Source organism: Neomonachus schauinslandi, unplaced genomic scaffold (genome assembly GCF_002201575.2).
Source record: "Neomonachus schauinslandi unplaced genomic scaffold, ASM220157v2 HiC_scaffold_1025, whole genome shotgun sequence".
Classification (NCBI taxonomy): domain Eukaryota; kingdom Metazoa; phylum Chordata; class Mammalia; order Carnivora; family Phocidae; genus Neomonachus; species Neomonachus schauinslandi.
Genome location: NW_025409715.1, coordinates 93 through 7,930, shown reverse-complemented (window position 1 = coordinate 7,930; position 7,838 = coordinate 93). Strand labels below are relative to the sequence as shown.

The 7,838-nt window shown below is 46.2% G+C and overlaps 1 long non-coding RNA gene across 1 annotated transcript; it reads left to right on the top strand.

Moving 5' to 3' along the window:
* Positions 1 to 344: 344 nt before the first annotated feature.
* On the top strand, positions 345 to 2,134 carry LOC123323807. Its single transcript, XR_006539538.1, has 2 exons — positions 345 to 418; positions 1,486 to 2,134. It is a non-coding gene; the product is annotated as an uncharacterized LOC123323807 (long non-coding RNA).
* Positions 2,135 to 7,838: the final 5,704 nt, after the last annotated feature.

Here is a 7,838-nt window from a genome sequence, read left to right as displayed (position 1 = left end):
GGATTCTATGAAACTTGCTTTAAACCAGATTGAAACATTGAATTAAGATTTGGGAGGCAAGAAAAGAGACATTGGGAACTCAAGCTCCAAAACTGAGCCAGGCAGGTATCCTGCAGGGACAGCAGGAGTGTAAGGTGGGGGATGATTACAGTTTTTCTCCCGTGGTACTTTTTCTAAGAGGCCTATTCCAAGCTGGGAGCAGCTGCTCTGAGCCCCATGGAAGGAGGCAGGAAGGAGCTGCCAGTCACCACCTGTCACAGGACCTCGTGGGTGGCAGGAGGCAGTCCCCTCGTGCCCAGGTCCTGTCTCACAGGCTGAGGGCAGAGCCCAAAGCCGGGATAAAAGGGCTTCAGAGTCAGAGCACCTCCATACACTCCTCTCCTGAGGTGCTGACAGACCCAGTGCTGCCTGTGCACCGGTAAGTGTCCCCTGGGACTGAGAGCAGAGCCTTCCACAGAGGGAGCTCGAACCAGAGCAGGAGGTGGGGGGTGGGGGGCAGAGCCTTTGCAGTGTGTGTGTGTGTGTGTGTGTGTGTGTGTGTGTGTGGTGGGTGGCAGTGAGAAGAAGATGAGGTTGGGTTCATATTAGCAAAGAACAAGTCGCAGGGACACTGAGGGAGGGGCAAGGAGCTAGGAAGGCTGGGAACATGAGTAGAAGGAACTGTGTGAGTGTGACAGTACACTAGAAAAAACAAACTGATCTGTAGTTGTTGGTCTCTGGTTGGAAGGATTTGCAACACTGACCACCACACCAACCCATAACTGTTGTCAAAAGGGAGGTTTATCTTTGAAAGCATAACTGTCCCTCCAGGGAAAAGTAAAGATGGGAACAGTGACACTCAGCCAGCAGAGAGGAAATCACAACTGACTGACTTATTTTAAGCACTCAGACAAAAGGACTTCAGAGTTGAGTAGGAACAACTCAAATCTTGATGCTGAGGTGTTAGTTTGAGGGGGAGTGTCTGCAAGATGCCAGGGCAGCGGGGCCCGGTCAGGGGCCTGGTGCAAGTCCCAGCTTACAGTAAATTATCTTCTCCCTCAGCTCATTCTTCCAGCCAATCTGCAATGTCCTTTGCGGGTGTGGACTTCTATGTCCCTACAGGACAAGGATATCTAGAAAGTTCTGCAAGAGGGAATGACTGTTTTCCCTAAAGAAACAATTTCATTTCTAAACTGTCACCTAGATTTACTATTTCCGTGATTTTTGCTGTAGAATATCTCCTCTAGATGTTTGATTTTGAGCACTTTTTCTTAACATATTTTGGCTTCAGTTGTCTAATTATATAACAGATGAAGCACTTCAGAGATGATGTGAGAGCATTTGGGGAACTATTAGAAATAATGAAAGTTTCTCTGTTGAATTATCAAGGACTCCATTTAAACAGTTCATCAAATAAAGGCACTAGAAATGATGTTGAGGACAGGAAGGGGTGGGGCAGGGGGGCTCAGGGTCCTGGGTCTGACTCACTGTGTGACTCTCCCTCAGCTCCTGACCCCGCCAGCGGAGATGTCCTGCCAGCAGAACCAGCAGCAGTGCCAGCCCCCTCCCAAGTGTCCCGCGCCCAAGTGCCCCCCAAAGTGTCCCCCCAAGTGCCCCCCAGTCTCTTCCTGCTGCGGCTCCAGCTCTGGGGGAGGCGGCTGCTGCAGCTCTGGGGGCGGCGGCTGCTGTAGCTCTGGGGGCAGCGGCTGCTGCCTGAGCCACCACAGGCGACGCAGTTCCCACCGTCACAGACACCAGAGCTCTGGCTGCTGCAGCCAGCCCTCGGGGGGCTCCAGCTGCTGTGGAGGGGGCAGCGGTCAGTCGTCTGGAGGCTGCTGCTGAAGTGGACCCTGAGCCAAGGAGCGCGGGCTTGGGGACAGCGAGTGGCCAAAGCCTTCCTCCTGTTCCTGCTCCCCCTGCTGGGCCTGCCCAAGGGGCTGAGGGGTCTGAGTGCAGCCTTGAGCTCTGGCCCAGAGGATCCCTGTGCCCTGGTGCCCAGAAGCCACAACCCCTCCCCCAAACCCATTTACTCACCTCCTCCCCCATATGTGTGGCTGCCCTGGGAACCCAAAGCACAGACCCTAGGTCCTTCAGGAGCTTACCTTGTTGTAAACCCAGCCTGATGTGAAACAATAAAACTAGAAATCTTCATGCCCTCTTGCCTTGATTGTTGTTTTCTTTTTCTTCCTACATTATCTTTTTATACTCTGTCCTCAACTCCTGCTTCCCCTGAGGCCTCAGTGTCTACAGAACTTACTCAGATTTGCCACTTGCACCACTAATGTCCTTAAGAGCAAAACAAATTTTTATTGGTTCAGAATCCAATCCAGGAACCAACATTGGCTTTTGTCTTCTATGATTTGAAGATTTTTAAACAGTTGTTGGTTTTTGTAGAATGCCTGTCAATTTGGGTTTGTTTGATGTCTCTGCCTGACTAGGTTCAGTGATGCATTTTCGCAAGGAGCGTCCTTCTGAGAGCTGATACCATGCCTCACATGATATCTAGTTGTCTCATCCCTGGAGTCCTGAAAATTGGAATAGAGACATTTGGGAACTTCCTGATAAAGTTGAGACATTGAATTTCTAACTTCCATTCCACCAAGTTGTGTCTTTTGCCAGTAGAAGCAGCCTTTCCATCCCCCTCTGAGGTGGTTAACCATGCATTTCCTGAGGAAGCTGAAAGGCCTCCTGGAAGTGGTTGCCTTGCAGTGCACCACTGGTTCTCTTCAGAACCCATCCCACCATCTCTCTTTGCTTCTAGACATGCACCTCGACTCAAGTCCCAGTAGGCCCCAAAAGGTGATGTAGAAAGTGTGACCCATAAACGGGTACACTGCACTCCAAAAGAACTACATGATTTTTTCTAATTTATACAGATATAAACCCAGGGAATATGTGTGGGATGGATATTAAGGGTACGAGATAATTGTGGAAGGGACATAAAGTTGGATCAGGCCGAATTTATTCACGCAAGTCCGCTTGGACGGGGCTCTAACAGTTTGTTGGGTTGGTTGGCTGAAACATGGACCAAAAGGTGGCTGACACTAAATGAAAATGAGATGCCAGGACTTCCTTAGTAAATTATAGAGGAAGGGGTCCTAAGGCTTATTGGAATGCTAGAGTGGAGTTATCAGTTGACATCTGCTCATCTCCTCTGGAAGGGCCCAGAGGACTTATCTTTCAGGGCTATGAGAAATCAACTTGTGAGGAGACCACAGCACCCTTGAAGAGCTATGTGATTGGTCTTCTCTGTAGGTTAGAAATTACAGTGGAATCTGATGCCACTGAATTGGGAAACCTAAATGCAATAAGGATAATTGGATACCATTGGCAGCACTCAGGCACCAAAGGCAAAGTGGGTGTGGTTACTATCATGGACAGCAGAGTCAAAGCAGTAATCAGAACATCCTGACTCACAGAGAGCTGTGGCTCTGGCTAGTTCATCATGGTGGTTTGGAAGTGAAATTGATGGGGAGTCTACAACATTCTTACTTTATATGTATAAGAGGAAAAGTTCTAAGTGAACAAACCTCTGAACCATAAAAAGAGAGAATAATGCTCCCTCAATCAATTCCCAACTCTGAGCTGGTTTGTAGACACGGAACCCCTCGAATGAAGGGGAGGATGGGTCCTCTGGAGGAAGAACTCTTGAACTCCGCCAAAGAGTTATACTATTAATCTTTCCCCGAGCGTTCCCCAAAGGAACTTACGGCACTTTACCAGGGTAATTGTGCACTGGGGAAAAGAAAATAATCAGACTTTGGGGCTAACGGACACTGGCTCTGGATTGACGCTAATTCCAGGAGACTCAAAACATCACTTTGGTCCACTTTGGTCCCTATTTGGTAGGATAGGCGCTTATGGAGGTCGGGTGATCAATGGAGTTTTAGCTCAGTTTTTTCATCTCACCGTAGGCCCAGTGGGTCCTGAACCCACCCTGTGGTTGTTTCCCTGGTTCTAGAACGTATGATTGGAACAGACATACACAACAACTGGCAGAATCCCCACTTTGGTTCTCTGATCGGTAGAGTGAGGGCTCTTATGATGGGGAGGTCAAGTAGGAGCCATTAGAACTATCTCTACCTAGGAAAATAATAAATCAAAAGCAACACCACATCCCTGAAGGCATTGCAGAGATTAGTGATACCATGAATGATCTGAAGGATGCAGGGGTGGTGATGCTCGCCACATCCCTATTTAACTTGCCTATTTGGTTTGTGCAGAAAACAGATGGGTCTTGGAGAATGACAGTGGGTTATTGTAAGCTGAAGCCAGTGGTGAGTCCCCTTGTAGCTGCTGTACCAGGTGTGGTTTTGTTACTTGAGCAAGTTAGCACATCCCCTGGTAACTGGCATGCAGCTAGTGATCTGGAAAATGTTCTTCTTTTTTTTTTGCCTTCATATCTGTCAGTAAAGACCACCAGAAGCAGTTTATTTTCAGTTGGAAAGGCCAGCAATATACCTTTACTGTCCTTCCTCAGGAGTAGGACAATTCTGCTACTCTATGTCATAATTTAGTTCTCAGCAATCCTGATTGTCCTTCCCTTCGACAAGTCATCACACTGGTCCATTTTGTCAATGATATTATGCTGATAGTACCTAACAAGTAAGAAGTAGCAACTACTCTAGACTTACTGGCAAGACATTTGTGTGTCAGACGGTAGGAAATAACTCTGACAAAAACTCAGGGGCCTTCTACCTTGGTGGAATTTCTAGGGGTCCAGTGGTACAGGGCATGTTGAGATATCCCTTCTAAAGTGAAACAGAAGTAGTTGCATCTGGCCCCCCCTACAATAAAAAATGAGGCACAACACCTAGTGTGCCTCTTTGGATTTTGGAAGTAACAAATTTTTCATTTGGGTGTGCTACGCTAGCCCATTAACTGAGTAACCCCAAACCTGCTAGTTTTGAACGCGGTCCAGAATAGGAGAAGGCACCAGGAGACAGAATGATTCCATTGAACTGGAAGTTAAGACTGCCACTTGGCTACTTTGGCCTCCTCAGGACTCTGAATCAACAGGCGAAGAAGGTAGCTACTGAGCTCAGTGGGGCAATTGATCCTGATTACCACTGAGGAATTAAACTGCTACTCACAGTGGAGGTAAAGAAGAGTACGTGTGGAATACAAGGGGTCCCTTAGGGTGACTCTTAGTTCTGCCACGCCCTTCGATTAAAGTCCATGGAAAACTCGAAGAACCCAATTCAGACAGGACTATTCATGGCCCAGACCCTTCAGGAATGAATATTGGGTCACCATGGCCAGAACTATGGGCATTTCTTACTATGAGCATGTTTACTTCCTTACTTTGTTATGAGTGTGTGTGTGTGTGTGTGTGTGTGTGTGTGTGTGTGTGTGTGAAGTACCTTTGGTTTCCTCCCATTCTATCACATAACATAAGATGTATTGACTGATATAGTTCAGTATTGTTCAACATTACATAATAAAAGTCAAGTTAAGGATATCAAGGAGAAGAGTCAACATCATTGAAGGACTTTACATCCTTTTTTGGAGAAAGGGTTTTTGCATTATCTGCTAGACAGAGCCTAACTGCATCATGTTAGCTGGCAGTATAGCCTTGTCATTGTCTTTATTTGGCGGTTAAATATTGTTTAAGGAGATGTGTATGGGTGCCAAGTTGACAAGGGGTGAACTGTGATGGTTAATTTTATGTGTGAACTTGGCTAGGCCATGGCACCCAGATTTTAAATCAAACACTCAACGTAGATGTTGGTGTGAAGGTATTCTTTTTTTTTTTTTAGATGTGATTCACATTTAAATCAGTTGACTTTGAGTAAAACAGATTACCCTCCATAATGTGGATGGACCTCAACCAGTCAGTAGAAAGATTTAGGAAAAAAGACTGAGGGCTGCCCAAGAGGAAGGAATTCTGCCTGCAGGCTGCCTTCAGACTGGCGGCTGTACCATCAACACTCCCGGGTTCTCTAGCCTGCCAGCCTGCTCTGCAGTTCTCAAACTTGCCAGCTCCCGCAGCTGTGTGGGCCAGTCCCTTAAAATAAATCTCTCTGTATATAGGTACACATCTTACTGGTTCTGTTTCTCTGGAAAACCCGGACTAACACAACGTGTGTGGATATGTGTGTGTATGAGGGAAATAATGAGGTGGGGGCAGGGAGGGATTAGGAAAGGGTTCTTTGTGTCCTTTACTCATTTCATTGTGTATGTGTATTTACTTTTGAAATTGTAATATGTATTTATATATTAGGGCTATCAACTTCTTACCAGGCCTATGTGTTATATTGTTCTGTAGTTATTTGTCTTTTTACCTTATATATGATACTTTATGCTGTATAAAACTTATATTTTTTCTGGACTTTAATTAATCAACTCTTTTCTTTATATATTATGGGGTTTGTGCCATTATTATTGCACCTTCCCCCATCAATAATTAAACAACAATCATCTATATTTTCTATTGATTTTAGAATGTTGATTTCAGAGATGAAGAAAACTATAATTTGTTAAGTGCTCATTTGTAGCTCAGAAGGGAGCTGAGTGGGAAGGCACAGAGGAAAATGAATTCAGTCTGAATTGCTTCCCATATGATCTCAGCAGTGCCCCCTCCAGCTCCCTGAGAGATGAGAGAATGACCATGTAAGAGACAGGACCCCTTGGGTGAATAGGCCACCTCAGAAGGCCTCCAGTAGTCAAACATGTCTACTGAACGGTCCCAAAGCCACTGGTAGCGAATATCCAAAGCCAAAGTGTCAGTCCAAGTGATATGGTTGCAACCACGTGGCTGACTCATCACTAAGGCCTAGCAGGTGGGTAATTTGAGTGCCGCCCTGCCTGGAGGCAGAGGCATGGACCAGATGGACTCCTTACCCCATCATTCTAAGAATCAGGAGCTGAGCTCCCATGTGAGCCAAGGCATGAATATCCTGGCCACTCCCCCATAAGTAAGCCCACTGGAACAACTTGAACAAATGTCATGGTCAGGTGAGACAGTGGCTGACTTCTGAAGAGGGGTGTGGCCATCACACCTCACTGGGCCTGTCTTGGAGTGTGGTCTCTCATGAGGGTGACCGGAGTCACAGGGAAGAGCTGTTCGCAAACTGCCAAGTCAGTGCTAATGCTAATGAAAGGGTTTTTAAAAGTCTATTAACCACCCATGCATGCATAAGCGTGGACTAGCTGCTGAAGGGGAGTGAGAAATATGAGGCACGGTTGTGTTGTTAAAGGGTTTATTAAAATCTCCTTTGTAAGATAATGTTATGTAAAGGATACTGAGCAAGTGGGACTTGAACGGCATTGTCTCAGAAAGGAAAATATCATGGAATAAAGCATAGGAGTGGGGTAGGGAGAGACATGTAGCCAATGTGCCAGTTCTTCTTGGGACACCAACAGAGAAACTGGAATAGTTGCACAGAGTCATACTGCACAGAGCCTTGACTGTCTCTAAAAAATGCCCGCCTTGATCCTGAACGCACTGGAGCCCTGGACGAGGCTTCCTGAAGGTCAGGGGTAATGATTTCTGGAGTGGGAGATGGTGGAGAGAAACATGTGTGCACCCCAGCGAAGAGTAGCATTAAGGAGAAACCATTACAGATGAGAGGCTGTGGGGCACCAGGGAAGGCCACGTACTTTGAGATATCTGATGGTGAGAGTAACAGACAAGGTGGACTCTTTCTCTCTCTCTCTCTCTCTCTCTCTACTTATATCTGTATCTGTGTCTGTGTCTACATCTACATCCATATCTGTATCTGTGCTTATATCTACATCTCTATCTATGTCTACATAATATATATAATTATCCACATATGTAATACACACACAGATATATCAGTTAAACAATCTAACATATCCACAGTCATGTGCACATGTACAGTTCACCAGCTATT